The 19134-nt window shown below is 41.5% G+C and overlaps 1 pseudogene; it reads right to left on the minus strand.

The window, feature by feature from the left end:
• Positions 1–3931: 3931 nt before the first annotated feature.
• On the minus strand, positions 3932–4755 carry LOC102992667 (NADH dehydrogenase [ubiquinone] 1 alpha subcomplex subunit 12-like; annotated as a pseudogene).
• Between the last annotated feature and the right edge of the window lie 14379 nt (positions 4756–19134).

The raw sequence follows: 19134 nt of genomic DNA on the forward strand, positions 1-19134 counted from the left end.
CTCCCTACTCCCCGCTGCAGCTGCACAGACCATTTTTTTTTTTTTTTTTTTGCGGTACGCGGGCCTCTCACTGTTGTGGGCTCTCCCGTTGCGGAGCACAGGCTCTGGACATGCAGGCTCAGCGGCCATGGCTCACGGGACTAGCTGCTCCGCGGCATGTGGGATCTTCCCGGACCGGGGCACAAACCCGTGTCCCCCGCATCGGCAGGCGGACTCTCAACCACTGCGCCACCAGGGAAGCCCCAGACCATTTTTTAATCCCTCAAATATGCCACACTCTTGCCCCTCATCTGGCCCTTTGCCCATGTGCTCTTTCCTCTCTTCTCCTCCCCCACTCTGCTCCTACCGTCATTCTAACCCTATTCATTCTTCATGTCCCATCCAAGGTGTTTTCTCCAAGAAAACTGGTTACATGTGTCTTCCTTGAGCTCCACAAATACCCTGCATGTATCTCTGCCAGGACACCCATCACCCTGTACTGTCACTCCAATCTGGTCACACTCTGCCTGAGCTGTGAGCTCCATGAGGCCAGATGGAGGTCTCTGGGGGATCTCAAGTGAAAGGAGTTAATGAAACATAGACCTGTACGTGGAGTCAGCTTCCACTGGCAGGACTGCTACTTTGGACCCCCAATCTCAGTCACCCTGGAGACCCCCGGTGCAATGTACGTCATGACCCGCCCACACAGTGTGTCTTAGAAAGGGTGTTAGTCAGTTCCCAAGGCACCATTGGTTGGCTACCAAGGTGCCAAGACTGACTTAGCTTCTCAGGACTCTAATTCAGCTCTTGGATGGAGCCATGAAGATTTTCAGATAGATGCTCTTGTTCGGGACCACTGGCTAGAGGTTCTGTCCACAGCACACTAGACTGACTAGTCTTCTTTCTTCCTCAAACCACTGTCTCAGACATCATTAGCCATTCTCCATCCTGATTCTTACAATGGCATATTTGTCCCCCTTTCATTCCAAAAGAACTGTAATTAGCTATTGGCCTTGCTGGGCGGCTGATTTCTCAGAAAGGCTATGTTCTCGGTGATAAGGCACTTCTGTGCTATTTCTATTCAATCTATCAACCTTCCTGCCAAATTAATTCCTCTTGGATTAATGTAAGACCCATGGCTATAATAATAAACATTTATTAAGTGTTTCTTTGTGCCAGGCACTTTGTGAGGGCTTTACCTGTGTTATTTCGTTTAATTTTTACAACCACCTTGTTAAATAGAAACGGCAAATATCCCCTTTACAGCTGAGGAAATTGAGGCACAGAGAGATTAAATAATTAGTTCAAGGCACACAGGAAGAAAGTGACATAACAGGAACTCAAACTCAGGTCTGCATAACCTCAAAGGCTGTGCTCTTAACAATGAGTTTCCATCACTGACCTATAATTTTCAGTTATTATAATGTCCTGATTTGAAAGCACCAGGTACACTCAAAAATATACACATTGTACCCAAAGTGACTTAGCTACTGTGATCTTATTAAACCTGTGCTTTTCGTATTACATCCTACCTTACATTTTGTCTTTTGTTTGAAAAGTAAATGGGACAGAAATATTTCATTTTCTCCTCTACTTCCTTTTGGAATCAGGCACTGTTTTGTTTGTTTTGGATGAATGCAGAAGGTTATAGGATTGTCAATGGTTACCTGGTTAGCTGGTTACCTGGCTAAGCAAGATGAATCTGATGATCGTTTTTATGGGAGGCACTTTGCTCCTCTTTGATTCCAGAGCTCTGGCATAACCCATACCACCCATTTAGCAAAAAATATTATTATTGTACATGAGAGGGAATGAAGGGACAGTCTGGATAGCTCTGTGTGCAAATCCCTTTCTGTAACTGAACAAAATAATACGCTCGCTAAACTTCCTCCGTTGTTTGTGTGTGTGTGTGTGTGTGTGTGTGCGTGCGTGTGTGTGTGCGTGTGTGTTTCAAGATGAAGAGAGATGGGGAGAGATGAGAGAGATTGAAAATCAGTAACTCCCACCTTTGATTTCAAAGTAAATTCTTCTGACTTACCAAATGCAGAAAATTAAATTTGATACACATAGCAAATTGTTCGTTCTTATTCAAACTGCTTTTATATACAAACTATGACAGTGGAAGAACTTAATACTTCTCGGAAAAAACAATAAGAAATAGTGTTTTTAAATCTCACATTCATCATTCATTAAACACTTATTGGCCTTCTAATATATACTAGGTACCACGTTCAGCACGGGGCTTGTGGAGGCAAGTCAAAACTCCCACCTTCGCTAAATTTATAGTCTGCCTACAAATACTTAGAGGTGATGAACAAGATTATTAATTTGACAATGGAACATAGAAAGCAAGAACTATCTCACAGGTATTGTTAACACAATGGATGAGACTCTTGGATGGAATATAAAGTGGAGGAAGTAGTACTCTCTTGCCTTTGGTCTACATAATCTTTTATTAGGAAAGTATTTTCCATATTTTTTTACCTAGCCTGGTATCGATAGAAATCATAGTTAATGTCTATTGCTTTTTATTTTTTCTATATAACGTGACAAGTGCTTGATTTGCTTTGGCTTTATCAGTCAAAAATATGGAAAAAAAAACCCCACAAGAGGTTCCCACTGTTTTTGCTACGGGTAAAAGTCCACTGATTAGTGATGTGGAAAGGATGAGGACCTGGGAGGAGGTGACCCTGCCATTAAAGCTAGGTGATTCTAGGCACTCAGCCGTGTGTCCCAGGTTTTGGAGATAGTTTTCAAATGACCTGAGCACGATTGTTATGGCAGAAATTCTAAAAGAGATCTAGATCAAGAGATGTAGGTACTAAAGATGATAATTTTGACTGCCTATTTGTGAATAATTCCAATGAAGAGAAAAGGGAATATCTAAATCAGGCACAGTGAATAAATGGGATCTCAAATGTCAACCCAGAATAATTGGTAGCAGGGATTGAAACACTGTTTGAGAAGGATTCTGAATCTTATCTAGAATACCACTGATAACAGACTAAACACTAAATGCATTGACATTAGATTCAGATATCCTTGTATATTGTAACTCCTCCTGGATGTTTGACTGAGTTAGGATTCAGAATAACTTTAATATACTAAAGCAGTGAATCAAAACCAACAAGATAAAGGCTAATGAGGATAACTATATGTTCCTGTATTTAAATTCAAAATTCAGTGATGGTTTCCACTGTGGCATTGGGGAAACTTGTCTTGATAGAAGTTCAGGAGAAAAGACTTGACCCTAAACTCCATATGCATCAATAGGATGGTGTGGCTAAAGAAAAATACCAGAGCAATTGTGGGCTGCTAGAGTTGAACAGCGTAGCCCAACATCAGCTACTCCACTGGAAATGAATTTCAGTGTCTCTTTTTCCCAGCCTGCTGCTTTGCTTGTAGACTTGAGGATGTGGATAAGCTCCTAGTTTCTGGAGCTGGACATTTTCCCTCTCTGAGGATGGTAAGGAAAGTGCTCATATAGAAACAAAGAGTAAAGGTGCCTAGAAAAGATAAGGAATTCTTTGTCCTTGAAATAGGCTAGATTTTGAATCAGTAAAAAAAAAAAGCGCATCAAATGATTTTTGCAAATATATGGATTTTTGAAAAGCTTGGAATATGTTTTGCCCCGAGTGCTCTACCCTTAAACATACCCACATGCATTTCAGGAAAAATTTTATCCATATGGTATATTCATTGGCAGTTAACTCATCAAAATCACTGTTGTGTCAGAACCATTTGATTTTGGACTTGCCATTTAAGTTGTTCAAAAAAAAACCACTCCTGAAAGCTTATTTTTCTTGAACTAGGATACGGAGTTTGGTAAAAGGAATAAAGAGAATGTAAATTTCTCAGTTTGAATTTACTTATTTATTTATTTATGAAATAACTTTAATCAAGTTAACAGTAAGCAGTAAAAATACTATTACAGGAAAAGCCCCATATTTTACATGTAAATTGTTTTTCATTGTCTTTACCTGTAAGGTGTTGAAGGTGGGACCCACTCCTGAATCTTCTTTCTAGTGGTGGAATAAGGTACATATTGTTGTGGAGTGCCACTCACGTGGAATTTATGGTTTGTCCAAATGAATTTGCTAGCAGTAGGTGGTTTTGTTGTTGGAGGATCATCAGTCATAGGGTGAAGCCAACAATGCTGTTCAGGGGGGCATCATGCTTCCATCCACACCCCAGAATGTGTTTTTAAAAATTAATTAATTAATTAACGTATTTATTTATTTTTGGCTGCGTTGGGTCTTCGTTGCTGCACAGACTTTCTCTCTCTAGTTGCAGCAAGCGGGGGCTACTCTTGGTTGCGGTGCGCAGGCTTCTCACTGCGGTGGCTTCTCTGGTTGCAGAGCACGGGCTCTATGTGCATGGGCTTCAGTAGTTGTGGCTTGCGGGCTCTAGAGCGCAGGCTCAGTAGTTGTGGCGCACGGGCTTCGTTGCTCCACGGCATGTGGGATCTTCCCGGACCAGGGATCGAACCCGTGTCCACTGCATTGGCAGGCAGATTCTTAACCACTGTGCCACCAGTGAAGTCCCCCGGAATGTGTTTTTTCCATTCATTTCAGTAGTATATATAACCCATCAGTGACGGCCAAATAACTGCTTGTTGTCTTTGTAGCATATGTTTCCATACTTGTGTTTCCCCACTAATTCGCCAACCCTCACATCATTTGCCCTGAGAAAAACCTGTAGATAGCCGCAGAGGCCACTGTGGCCACTGACCTGTTGCAGCTGGAGCTTCAGGACCTGCAGCAACTCCATCTTGTCGCACAGGCCCCACCTCTCTGGCACACTGCCTCAGTTTGAATTTAACACAGAGAGAACATTCAAGAATTTTAAGCTTGCTAGAATCTGTTTTGTTGTTGTTGTTGTTTTTTATACCAGGTTAACCTTGCCACCTTCTTATAAGGATAATGATGATAATGATAATGACTGTGGTTATTCAACTGATTGGGTTTGGATTATTTTCTGATTGTTCCTGGAACAAAATTTTTCCTAATAATTATGCTGTAAAAATAGAACAGGCATAAGAACTGGAAGGGAAAATTAGAAAACAGGGATAGTCGGGCTAAAAGCAATGGCACACATAAAGGACATTAAGTTTGAAGGCAGAAAATCTAGTCTGTGAATTGACTTTCTAAGTAAAAGGTATCTAATCAGCTTTCACTTAGTCTCCTTGCAGGAAGGCAAGTTCCAAGGTTGGGAAGTTAACAGCTGGGTTGTTAATGCCTATGCAGGGGCCATCTGGTTGACATGCAACTCACAAGAGGGACTGGGGACCTTGCTTAAGCTAAGATAGTAAATGCAGATTGGAGCACAAGTTTCCAATGGCTGTTTAGTGGACATTTGCGGTTTTCTGATGAGTTTTCACATTCTCTCCATCTAATTGTCTTTTCATCAAAGACGTGAAAAAAGACTAGAGGAATAGTCTCTGGCGTCTTGCAAAGTAAGTAAAAGTAACCCATGTGTAGACTTGAATCCACAATTTTGGTCTCATTAAGACTTGGTCTAATGATTGGTCAGAGGCCTGTTTTCACGTCAGAGCCCCAGCTGCCTTCTGACTTAACAGATGACAATTGAGAGGGGTAAGCAATTTCACTTTATAGTCTTTTTTTTTTTTTTTTTTTTGTGTTACACGGGCCTCTCACTGTTGTGGCCTCTCCCGTTGCGGAGCACAGGCTCCGGACGCACAGGCTCAGTGGCCATGGCTCACAGGCCTATCCGCTCTGCGGCATGTGGGATCTTCCCGGACCGGGTCCCCTGCATCGGCAGGTGGACTCGCAACCACTGCACCACCAGGGAAGCCCTCACTTTATAGTCTTTGAATTCACTTTTCTCAACTGATATTTGAAGAGAAGGCCATGAAGAATTTTACCTAAACTGAGATTCATGATAAAGGTTAGAGAATAGATACCAAATCAGAAGGAAAGGTATAGATGGTTGTAAGTACAGTTGACTTGAACAACACAGATTTAAACTGGGTGATTCCACTTACATGCAGAATTTTTCAACAGTAAATACTAAAGGACTGCACAATCAGCAGTTGGTCGAATCTGTGGATGCTGAACTGTGGATACGGAGGGACCTCGAATACTGAGGGCCTACTATGAACTATACACAGATTTTCTACTGTGCAGAGGGTCAGTACTCCTACCGAACATGTTGTTCAAGGGTCAACTGTAAGGTCAACTTGGGTATTTTGGTGAGTAAATAATGAAAGGCCATGGAATAACAGGTAATTGTTGGATAGTAAGGAATCAAGAGGATTTAGCGTCTCTCATTTTAATTCTAGCATCCTCTGGAAAGTATTATTTGTTATGCAGTGTATTATTATTCTATAGGAATAGTTAACTTCAAACAGGCCATGCCTCACCTCCTATGCTTTTTCTAGCCAAGGAACTTCGAACATTTTTAGTGACAAGAAGTCATTACTGTAAGTTGTAAGTTATAATAGACACAAACAAGTTGCAGGTTTATGGCTGCTAGGTGTTCATTTTGCCAAGGCCGTCATAATAAATACATATTTACCCTAGCAACTCTTCATAATATTCTAGTTCTGTGCTCCTCTGTGAGATTCTAATATTTTCCCTAAGGCCAGTGGAACTGTGAAATTTGCTCCAACATTTTATAAAACAGCCAGGGTGGTTTTGATTTTGAAAACAAAAATGTAAATGTACTTGTCCAAGGGAAGAAAACTCACTGTCTTAGAAAGAAACTTCCCAGGTAGCTGGCTAAACCAGACTTACTTCATGAACAATTTCTAAGAACAATTTAGACTCAAACTTTTAAAAAAACCTGAGTTCTATTTACACATTATAGATTCTCTCATTCTTCCATTGGTTTGGTCATTGATTCCAACCTCTTTTGGGCAAAGAGTGTTAAGTATGTGGGCTTCCCTGGTGGCGCAGTGGTTGCGCGTCCACCTGCCGATGCAGGGGAACCGAGTTCGCGCCCCGGTCTGGGAGGATCCCACATGCCGCGGAGCGGCTGGGCCCGTGAGCCATGGCCGCTGGGCCTGCGCCATGGCCGCTGGGCCTGCGCGTCCGGAGCCTGTGCTCCGCAACGGGAGAGGCCACAACAGTGAGAGGCCCGCATACCACAAAAAAAAAAAAAAAAAAAAAGAGTGTTAAGTAAGTAAGGGAGAGGGGAAGGCTTTGGTTTACCATTCTACCTAGCCATAGAGAATTGGATTTCAGGGAGCTGGCTTTTCCCGTATCATCTAATGAATTCTCTGACCAACATGGTGGTATTCTTTGAATAAATAAAAAGGATTATACTGTTTTTAGGAAACTACGAATCATATCACAATGGTAGAATTCCATTTTGCAGTGACCAAAAACTATCACTTTCCTTGGCAAGCTCGTTTTTTGTTCTTTTTTAATGTTCAAAGAGTTTGTCTTACTTCCCGTTATTTTATTTTCCCCTACTTCTGTCATTTCTAAGCCCAATTAAAAAAATCTCATTATATGAATCTCGTTTATTACTTATTTTTACTTCTATTAGCGTTAAATCACTATTTGAAGCACACTTACAGCCACAGAATAGGAAATTATAACACATCCCCTGAGAACAGAGGAAGTCCTCAGTAAAAGTGTTATATCAAGTAGCCAAAAAATAAGGTCTAATGCAAGAATCTAATTGCCCAGGAATGCTTCATTCATTCATTCGTTTATTAATTTAGCAAATGTACCATGTAGCAGACTCTGTTGTGGGTGTCGAGGACTTTGCAGTGGATAAGACAGATAGGGTCTTTGTGCACATGGGGTTTACTTTCTAGTGGAGGGAGGCACACAGCAAGCAAGCCAACCAAACAAATAAGGAAACTAGCAGAGTGCCATGCATCATTTAATTTTATTAAAGAAGGTGATGAGATAATTGGGTCACCACTTTAGATTGGGTGGTCAGGGAAAACCTCTCTGAGGTATTTAAGCTGAGGTCTTATTTCAGCTACTATGGCTGAACACTGAAGTACCCAGGACCTTGGTGGCTTTAAAACAACAGCTTATAATGTTCACGGATTCTCTAGATCAGGGATTCTCAGAAGGCATAGTGGAGACAGCTTGTCTCTGCCTCATAATATCTGGGGCCAAGCTGAAGGGCTCAAAGTCTGGGGCTTGGAACCATTTCAGGGTTTGCTCAATCACATGTCTGGTGGTTGACACTGGCTGCTGGCTGAGTGCTTAGGTGGGACTGCTGGCCAGCACACCTCCACAGGGCCTCTCCATGTGTCCCGGTCTCCTCACAATGTGGTGGCTGGGTTCCAAGGGTGAGTGTCCTGAGAGAGAGAGTGAGTGAGCCAGGTGGAAGCACTATTATTTCTTGTGATCCAGCCTTGGAAGTCACTTCTGCTGTGCTCTGTTGGTTACGATGATTACAAAGATCCACCAACTTTCAACAGGGAGCAACAGAGATCCCACCTCTTGGAGGAGTATCAACCTCACATCGCAGGATATATAGTGGTGTGGCCACCTTTGGAAAATCTCATCTGCCACAGGTCTGAATGACAAGAAGGAGTTAGGAACGTGGAAATCAAGGGGAAGAACACTCCAGGCAAAGGCCCTAAGCGAGAGCTAACTCGGCACATATTTGAATCACAGCTGGAAGCCCAGTGTGGTAGGATAAAAAGAACAAGGGAAAGAGTAGTACAAGATAAGTTGGGAAGGTAGGCAGGGCAAGATCATGAAAAACTAAGAAGTACCTCTGTCTACTCCAGGCAAAAGGAGAAAGACTGGGTTTGTCTTGGAACTCATTCATGCCTTCTTTGGGTCAGTGTCGATTTAGACCTATAACTCTTTAGATTCTCACAGTACTCTTCCTAGCAGTGCTCTCATTTGAAATTCTCCCAGCTCTAAATTTTTCCCCTTTCTAGGTACTGGACATTGTGGAGTGGGGAATGTAAAGAAGCATTTTATTCCTTCAGCCTTTCAAGTTGCTTTTAATCTAGTTGGAGAGATTAATACGGGCAATGCACATACACGCAGGGTAACTAAAATATGAGTCAGTAAAAGTTAAGTATCAAATATGTGCTGAGAATCATGTGATTCAAGAATTATGAATTCTTGATTCTGATTCAAGAATCACAACATTCTGATTCAAGAATCAGAAGTCACAAAAAAAAGAAATAATCAAATGTCTAACTAAAATGAATATATTCCAGCAGTTATAAAGGAAAACCACATAAATGAAATAATTCTGTATTGTAAAAAATGCCCTAGAGAAAGTAAAAAGATAAATAATAAACTAGGAAAAAATATTTTTCTTGAATGCCTTTTTTTCCCTTTTCAGTTCAAAAAAACTTATATACTCCTTAAAAACAGATTGTTCAAACCTTGGTTTTTGACATATTACTCTTGCGAATCCATAAATAGTAAAATTGTACTAAAACAAAATGATAGTTCAATGACAATGACAACTACATCAGTTAAGACTGTCCTGATTTAAACAATGTTAACATGTGAAAATATCCTCAAATAAATAGCTGTGTACTAAAAAAAAAAAGAAAAAAAATATTAGCTGCACACATGAGAAAGCCTATCTTTATATAGAGATAGCTTGTACTATTCACTGTACAAAATAGAAAAATTTAAAAATGAGCAAAGATTACAAAGAAGAGGCTCACAGAAAAAAAAAAAGACCAATAATCATGAAAAGATGTTCAACCTCATCTTAATGAAAGAAACAAAAAGTAAAGCAACACACTTCACTAGATTGACAAAACAGTATCAAACAAAATCTTTTTACTAACTCGACAATAATTACTCTGCTTGATAAAACTCAGTATTGGTGAGGATGCAGGGGAATACTGGCCCTTTTATACACCACTAGTATAAACTTTTTCCATGGAAACTTGGTAATATTTATCAGTTTAAAACGCATATTTTCTTTGCTCTAGCAATTCCACAGTTTGAAAACAATTTTATGAACATACTCACTTCTACATGCAATTATATATATTCGAAGATGTTGATTTCCATATTATTTATAATAGCAAAATAATTAAAATTATACAGATGCCTATAAGTAGGGGACCAGATTTATAAATTATGCTATATGGACCTCTGGAATACCATGCAGCTATTTAGAAGAATGTGGAAGATAAAAATGTACTGACTTAGAAAGATGTCCAAAATGTATTAAGTGAAAAAGTGAAGTAAAGACAGTAGGAATAAGAGGATGTTATCTGTTTAAAGGGCTTTTATGCACTGACATTTATACATATATGTCTGTCTACCTTTCTATCTATCTATCTATCTATCTATCTATCTATCTATCTATCACTACCCGATTTCTGGAAGGATATATGGCTTATGAAATGTTAATAGTAGCTTAGTAGCTTTTGAAGTGTACAACTCTAGGCTGAAGGAAGTGGAGAGAGAATTTTAGCTCTCATCGTATAGCCTCTGTAATGTTAAAAAAATTTTCTTTATAATCTTGTACATTGATATTAATTTTAAAATAAAGACTAATACTAAAAAGGCCCTTTTCGTAACTAACACTACCAGACCCTTAGGTAGTGAGGCTAATGGTGGGAATTTCAGGCACTGATATATTGTCATATTTTAGGCCCTTTGGTGCCCCTTCAATTATATCGTTTGCCATTCCTGCTGGCTGGGTGTGCCAAAGCACAGACCACAAACAGTACTCTGAGTTGAAAGTAAAAAAGTCATAAACCATTGTTCCTACCTCTTTGACTCCTAATTACCTAATCTTAAAAGTTTCCATCCTTGAGGAAATTATACTCCAGGGTATAATTGCAAAAGTACCCTGCTCTAATTTCAGTGGCACATGCTTATGTCACTATTAGACTCCTTCATTTTAATTTAGAATCACTGTGGAGGTGTTGGGAGTATAAGGGGTGATATGGGTGGGGGGACGGAAAGCACTGTATTATGTAAGAGACGACAGTAGTCTTTCTTGGTCTCCTTGGGCCTTTAACACCTGTAGATGTCTATCTTTTGTTTTCCCATTTTTAAAAGTTCCACGATATGACACATCATCATAAGACCTCTGTGCCTAGATTTTGCAGGAAACAAGTATCACGAGTAGTGTGCTTACAATTGTTATATCTAGATTTAAAATTTAAGTCTGAGGTTTTAAATGTTCTTGAGTTTAGAAAACCTAGTTGATTACAAATGGGTCACTAATTTCTTGCTGACAAACACCCTACTGCTCTTCAGTGCAAATCTGTCATCTTTTGTGAAATTTCATCATTGTGACATGTATATTCTTTTTTTCTTTTTACTTGGTTTAACAGTATGTGAACTGGCTGTCACTTACCCACTTCTTTCTCACTAAATAAGAGTTCTTTAGTTTCCCTCTTAAATATAATTCAAAGTCACGTTTCAAGCCAATGGTAAACATTCAATGATAATACATGCCTGTCTGACTCACCACGTGTGTGCACACACACAGTCTATAGCAGGTAAGACCAGGATACCAACTTAAGCAGAATACCCAGCAGAGTCTGGAAGGAGAATAGAAGGCCCAGAAAGGCAGAAGGCAGTCTTTGGATTGAGAAAAGATCACCATAACTTTAACCTTGACAGTGAATGGGTTTGGGGGGCTGTTGGCATGAAAATAAATCTTGGAGGCTTTTTAAAAGCAGCTAATCATCCACCTCCTTCATCTCCTTTCTGACTTTCTTGAGTCCCTGTAGAGATCCCTTCCCTTGGCCCTCTTGCCAATGAGAGCTCTTTGCTCCAGCTTGGCAGCACCACTTAAAAATAAAAATGTGCCCCGTGACCCAGCAGTAACATCTCTAGGTATCTACTCTAGTAATCCCTTGATTGTGCCCAGGGGCCCACAGATAAGAATGTTCAGTGCTGGATGGCTTAGAATAGTCCCACAGTGGAAACAACCTCTAGGTCCAACAGAATGGAAATAGAGAAACTACAGCGAAATCATAAGAGGAGATGCCACACGGCACTTGAAAGGAATGACTGGATATGTATCATTATGATAGATCTCCCAAACACATTTTGCACCGAAAAAAGGAAGTTGCAAGCAGTATGATACCATTACTGTCAAAAAAAAAAAAAAACCAAAACCATATTATGTATTTTATAAAAATTATGAATATGTGTGTGCACACATGTGCACGGGTATTCTGTATATGTCGAAGTAGGAGGCAAAACACTCTCATTACTTCTGAGACGTGGGGGATGAGACTGAATGTGAGGATATTGGTCAAAGGGGACGTCAGCTTTATTTGCAACGCTCTCATTTTTAAAAGGAGGATTGAGTCATGTGTACTACTTGGGGAACTAAAAATAAGTTTAAATATTTAAAGAATTCTCAACATTCTGCCTTTAAACAAGGCCTGGATAAGGTAAGATAACATTCCCCAAACTGGGTTCTATGGAACATTTGTGCTCTGTCGGGGTCAGTAGGTTTTTATTGAGATTTAGTGTTATTAATCCAACAGAGGTCAGAGACCGAAACAGAATTAGCAGTGAACTCAGAGGGAGCAGAAAACTCTCAAATTTTCCTCCCATCTTTAATCCCTGCCAGGATGGCCCTGACGGCTCCAGCAGCTTCCCTTTCTTTTAACTGCATTAGAATATTTCTGTTAAACAAATACCTCTTTAGAGGTAAGGACTTAACTTCAGGCCTCTGTAAATAAGGGTGAGGGAGGTAAAAATGCATGTTGCCATCTACCTATAAATTGAGGTTTCTGAAACCTAGTAAAGGTTCAAATCAGCCTGGCCGTGGCCTGTGTGCAATATTCAAAGAAAGGGTGAGACCTAACAGGACAGGGGCTGCCGTCTCTCTTGGTAAGCTCCGTCTCCTCCTCCCCGACTTCATCATGACGTAGGAAATCACATCATCGTGACAGTGTCGGTTAGGAGTGGTCTGGAACTGCTGGAGGAGATTGTGGGCAGTTTTCATTTTGGATCGTTGTGAAAACCTTTCTGGGTCAGGATGTTCTGGGACTCTCAAGAAGGAGGTGGGGCACCATGAAATCAATGCAGTTCCTTGATTCCCTGATTCTATTGGCCTTTGCATGCTGTATTTTTCATTTTCATGACCCCAGAATCCGGGGATGCCATGGCCACTTGGGAGAACGTGGCTTTAGAGCCACACGAACTCCCATCCTCGCTTTTAGAGGATGCAACACTGGGGAAAACGAAGTTAATATGTGTCTACACTGCAGGACTCCTCAGAGCTTTTGATAGATCAACTCCTATCATGACTCTCCAAGCGGGGAGGAGCAAATGTAGTGGGTTTCCACCTGCTTTTGACCTTTTCTCTCCTGGTTCCTTGCCTAGCCCTGCAGCGGGGAGCACCTCCGGAACACAGGTTGGTAAAAGGCAGAATCAGGAAGAATGACCTCATCTCAGTGAAAGTAAAGTTCCCAAATCGCCAACTAAAAACTGACGCTTCCTGGACTCAGTGGCTGGCTCTCACACTGATTCTAGCGAGGGAAGAGTTGAGACTGTGTGCCACTGTGCGAATAAGAACTTACAATTCTTCTTGTATAAAAGCCTGCTGTCGGGCTTCCCTGGTGGCGCAGTGGTTGAGAATCCTCCTGCCAATCCAGGGGTCACGGGTTCGAGCCCTGGTCTGGGAGGATCCCACATGCAGCGGAGCAACTGGGCCCGTGCGCCACAACTAATGAGCCTGCGCGTCTGGAGCCTGTGCTCCGCAACGGGAGAGGCCCGCGCACCGCGATGAAGAGTGGCCCCCGGTCGCCGCACCTGGAGAAAGCCCACGCACAGAAACGAAGACCCAACACAGCAAAAATAAATAAATAAATTAATAAACTCCTACCCCCAACATCTTGTTTAAAAAAAAAAAAAAAAAGCCTGTTGTCGAGGCCAGCAGAAACGCCATGCCTTTGGTATGCATAGCTGCTGCCAATGTGGCTGGCAAATGGCGGGCATGCAACACTGTACTCATGGCCTCTGACAGTGAGGTGAGAAGGCGCGTAAACAAAAGTGAGCAGCTCTGCCCCACTCAGGGGAGCGATTCACGGGTAGATCTAAAATTCAGGTTCGGGGGTTTTGTGGGCTTTGAGCAGAATTCAGTTTCTGCTCTTTCTCCATGTCTTGGAGGACACAGTGTCATCTTAGCCATGACTGGTGTCGGTCTGAGCTGTATGGAAGTCCGTGGTGACAAATGACCAAAAAGACTGAAGAAATTACCCCATTACTTTAGGCTGAGCACCTATATTATCTTCAACTCCATAAAAATGGCCTTCTGCTAGCAGTAGAGCTCATCTAGTAACAGGATGGCTGTATAATCAAAAACGGTGATGCAAAGCAGAGGAGGACTGGGTCCTGAAGTCTACATGTGCTTGCTGACAATGAACAGCCCAGATAAAGTGTGACAGGCCGTGATTAACTTAAAGTGTCTAAATACGTCTGAACCCTGCAGAATAAAATACGTAAATCCCAGAATGGCCATCAGGGCAGTGGAAGCTTGTGGAGGATTTCCAACGTCTGTTTTCTTTTACGGGTACTCTATGCTAGATGAAGTGCAGAGATGTGGTTCTAAGCAAAGGCTCTGCAGTCAGGGGCCTGAGGCCACATCCCAGGTCTGCTGTGTCCTAGCTGTGCATGCTTGGATACTTGGGCAGGATTTTTGTGTGTACGTGTGTCTGCCTTACAACACAAAACCCCTGGCTTGTTGTAAAAATGAAAAGGGTCAGTGTGAGAATCCAAGTACTTGGTACACAGTGCGTGCTCAGTAAATGAAAGATATCATTGCCACTGTCACCACCAACATCATCATCATCACCAAGCACGTCACCACATTTACAAGTAGATGCTTGGACAGGAGTACAAACTATAATGTTTGGTTTCTAGTCTGACAGAACCGTTAAATAGGTGTTCCAAACCTATTTAATCCTAGTCACCTATGGGAAAGCAGCTTTTTCCTTAATATGTTCCAGAAATAGTTTTTTTTTTTTTTTAAAGGTTATGGTTTGGTGGTTTAGTTGGGTATGTGGTGGGGAGGACACAATTTTTTATTCACATGAACTCGGGCTTGAATTCCAGCTCTACTCCTAAGCAGGTAAGTGACCTCAGGCAATTGGCTTCACTGCTCTGAGCCTCAGTGGCCTTATCTGCAAAACGGGGATAACAGCTTCTGGGTTTCAGGGAGGATTAAGAGTCAGATAACATTTGAACGGCACCAGGCACATCCACTTTCCATCACTGTTAGTTCCCATTTCCAGGGGGACCTGGATGAGCTCATGGGAATTTTAAGGGAGCATTTTAAACTGCCTTACAACACAAACACATGGCTCACAGGTGGCTGGATCTAGTATTTCAGCAATGCCAATGACACAACTAAATCATAACTCAGTTGATCCGAGCTGTGGGGGTCCCTTAACCCAGCAGAAAACCCCATAAGGACACAACAGAAACTCTTCTGAGAACACATAAGTCCTCTGCCCATACAAGGTATTATTATTAGCGGCTCATTCCTAAAACAGGCTAAATCTGGGACTGGGGTCCCTGCCAGAGTTGTTCTCCAGGTCATGGATGAAAACATCTGGGCTACATCCACAGACTGATTGCCTGGGTATTTTTTGCTTCCCTCATCACAGTCAAAATGCCTTCCTGGCACGTTTCCGCTGGTCTTGACTTCATTCCCACTCCAGGCATCATGGCAGCAGCATAACTTCAGGATGACGGTGTCTCAGGGGCTCTGCCTTCAGCATATCAGCTGCCAGCTGGTCTTCCTCGGGGCTCAGAGGGGCTTCTACTCCGGCCTGGCCAGCCTGACAGGGGAGGGATTGAGGAAGAGGGCAGCAAAGTGGAGGTGGCCTGTGGAGGAAACTCCTGTCTGAGGAGGGGTCTGGGGCAAGGGGCAGTTAATGTGCAAAATGGGAAGGGCAGAACCAGCTGCCTTGAAGGACTGAGGGGGTCAAGGCTGCTGCTGCAGCATTTGTAGTAGTAAAAATCTGGACCCAATCAGAATGCTTGTCAATAGGGGAATGGCTCACTAAGGAGGGATGCATCCCTGCTATTGTAGAATATTATCCAGCTCTTAGAGTTAGTGAGAGCTCTATCCCTTTACCCTGAGGAATGTCAGTGCTGCAGGGAACACATGGCCCAGAGAAATGTATGTAAAAACAACCTCTGTATATGCACAGATAATGATGGTTTATATTTAGTATCTATTGTATGCCAGGGACCATGCTAAGTGCTTCTCATGTGTTAACTAATTTAAATCTCACAACCAACTCATATAGGTACTACTATTACTCTGATTCTACAGAAGAAAGATTCTAAGGCCTAGAGATGTCTGTGGACACACAGTTGCTAAGAGCGGAGCCAGAATTTTAATCTGGATGGCAGCCAGAGCTCTTGACCTCTTCCTGTACTGTTTCTCATATATGCTTGCATGAGCAAAGAAAAAGCTAAGGAAGGATTTATATCAGGACCAGGCCATCCGCGGTTAACTGGAGGAGATAAGGAGAACATATTACCCAATAATATGGGAAAACTTTATGATTTTTTTCCTACTTTTATCTATGATTACTGCAAATATGAAAAAAATGGATGTTCACATGGACAAAGTTCAGAAGGGAACATAAACAAATGAAAACTTCGATTTGATAGGAAATCAGGCTATGGAAATTTAAACTTTGGGTTTCATTGATTATTTCAGTTTTGTTCTAGCAATAGAGTAATTTTTAAAGGGAATAATCCATACGGTTATATTCATGGTATGTAGGCTGGTCATTCCTATTCTCAAAGTGTGGTCTATGGACCAGCAGCATCAGCTTCATTGGAAACGTGTGAGAAATGCAGATTCTCCGGGCTCACTCCAGAGCTATCAGAAACCTCAGGGGAGGGGCCCAGCAATCTGTGTTTTCACAAGTCTCCTAGGTGATTTTGATGCACCAAAATTTGTAAACCACTGGGTTAAACAAACAAAAGAACCAGCATACCATTCCAAGGCAGAGGAGGTATTAATGAAGGTGGCGCTTGCAGAAAAGACAGAGGGCTCCTCTTTGCTAGTTTATCCACTTGACAGAATGTAATTCATTCTTTGGTCATCTCTGAAGGTGCTCAAATCATTTTGGCCAAGTCCAGCCTTTGACCATGCATGGTCTCAAATAGTTCTGCCATTATTTTAGATGGGTCATTGCACCAAATGCATTGGGAGATTTCACAACATTCCCCTCACCCCCCTTCTGGGGCAGAGTCAAGACTAATAGTCACTGGGACTTCCCTGGTGGTCCAGTGGTTAAGAATCCACCTTCCAATGCAGGGGACGCAGGTTCGACCCCTGGTTGGGGAACTAAGATCCCACACACAGCGGGGCAACTAAGCCTTCATGCCACAATTAGAGAAGCCCGCATGCCACAATGAAAACCCAGCACAGCCAAAAAACCCCCCAAAAACAAAAAAACCCAAAAAACTAATAGCCACTAACTAGTGGTGACCGGTTGTTAGCTGCTGCTGTTTCAGGTCATAGAATTGACTCCGGGGTTTGAATTTTTTAATTTGGTTGACCTCCGTGGTCAAATTAACTAGACACTTGATCAGTTGATTAATTTCCCTTCCTTACAATGTGGAAATGGCCTTTTGACTGCGTTCTGTCTCCTATTGTGAAAGTAATAGATGCTTACTTTTAAAATTTCGGAAAAATACAAGTTAACTATAAAGAAGAAAAGGAAAGTCACCTGTAATTTTATAACACAGAGGTAACCACACTAACATCAACTCAATATTTAAGATATAGATTTCTAGGTGTTTATCAATGTGCACATATACTTTTAAAATAAAAATTTGATCATACCATCAATTGTCCTCTAACATGATTTTTTTCACATAACACAACACAGACATCTTTCCATGTCAACAAATACTGATCATTTACAATGACTGCAAGGTTATTCCATTGTATGGACAAAGTGTTTTAACTAGTTCCCATATGTATGCAAATCTTAACGTTACTACGTCCAAGATATGATTGTAATTTATATACATATATTACAAAACACCAGTCTGATTATTTCTTCAGGGTAAATTATTAAAACCGGTGTTTCCAGTCCAAGGGACTTTTAAGGATATTGATATATATTGCTAAGTTGCCCTTCAGAAATGTCCTAATTTACACTCCTAACAGGTATATACAAAAGTGCCTGTTGCTCTAACCCCTTGGTAATATAGGGTGTTATCACTGTTTTCATTTTTGCCCTTCTAATAGGTCAAATGTGTTTCTTCATTGTTTTAACTCCCATTCTTTGATAACTTGTTAGGTAGACAAATTCTTATATTTCCTGGCCATTTATGATTGTATCTCCCATTCTTTTACTGATTTTTCTATAGTGTCAGTCTTTCCTTCACATAGTACCATATTGAGGAGGTGATTTCTCTGAATGCCTTCCTTTAAAATTATAATCCACAATAGTATTTACTGACCAGTTATGTAAGAAATAGATGCGGTAGTAGTAGTGATAATATCAGCTAGCCTTATTCTAAGTATGCTTAAAATATTAACAATTTAATCCTCACAACAACCTTATAAAAGTAGATGCTATTATTACACCCATCTTACAGCTGAGGAAAGTGAGATCCTGGTTGTAGTCCAGAGCGGGTGTTCCCAGGCGTGCAGCCTGTTCCCAAAGACTTTGCCCTGAACCACCACACTTCACTACCAGTCTTTTCCCATCCCCACCTCCGTCCACATCACCGCCGTTGCCGTCTCAGCCTGTCATCACTGTCATCCTGTACTATTCACTGGGCACTTACTGGGTACATTCCAGTTTCTAAGTAAATGCTCTTTCTTTTGATTCAGGATTCTTTCAACTAATGTTGCCTTTGTTGAAGGCCTACTATATCCTTGGCACTATTTTAGCTGCTGGAGATATAATAGTAAACAAAACCAACAAAGTTCCTTGCCCTGATGAAGCTAACTCTTTAGTGGGGAAGAAGACAACAAAAATTAACTGTATAAAATTTGGTGTCTTAATAGGTAGTCTCAGTCAATCCCTATGGCAACCACATGAGGTGCTGTTATCACCCCCATTTTGTAGATTAGGAAACCTAAGCTAGAGAGATGGAGGATCTTGCCTAAGGTCATTGAGCTAAAAGTTGACTGAGCCTGTGCCTTCAGACTCTTTCTCCATTAACATTCTTGTATATCCATCTAATGGTGACAAGGGCACATCTGCCATGTGCCATG

Source organism: Physeter macrocephalus, chromosome 8, assembly GCF_002837175.3.
Source record: "Physeter macrocephalus isolate SW-GA chromosome 8, ASM283717v5, whole genome shotgun sequence".
Taxonomy (NCBI): Eukaryota; Metazoa; Chordata; class Mammalia; order Artiodactyla; family Physeteridae; genus Physeter; species Physeter macrocephalus.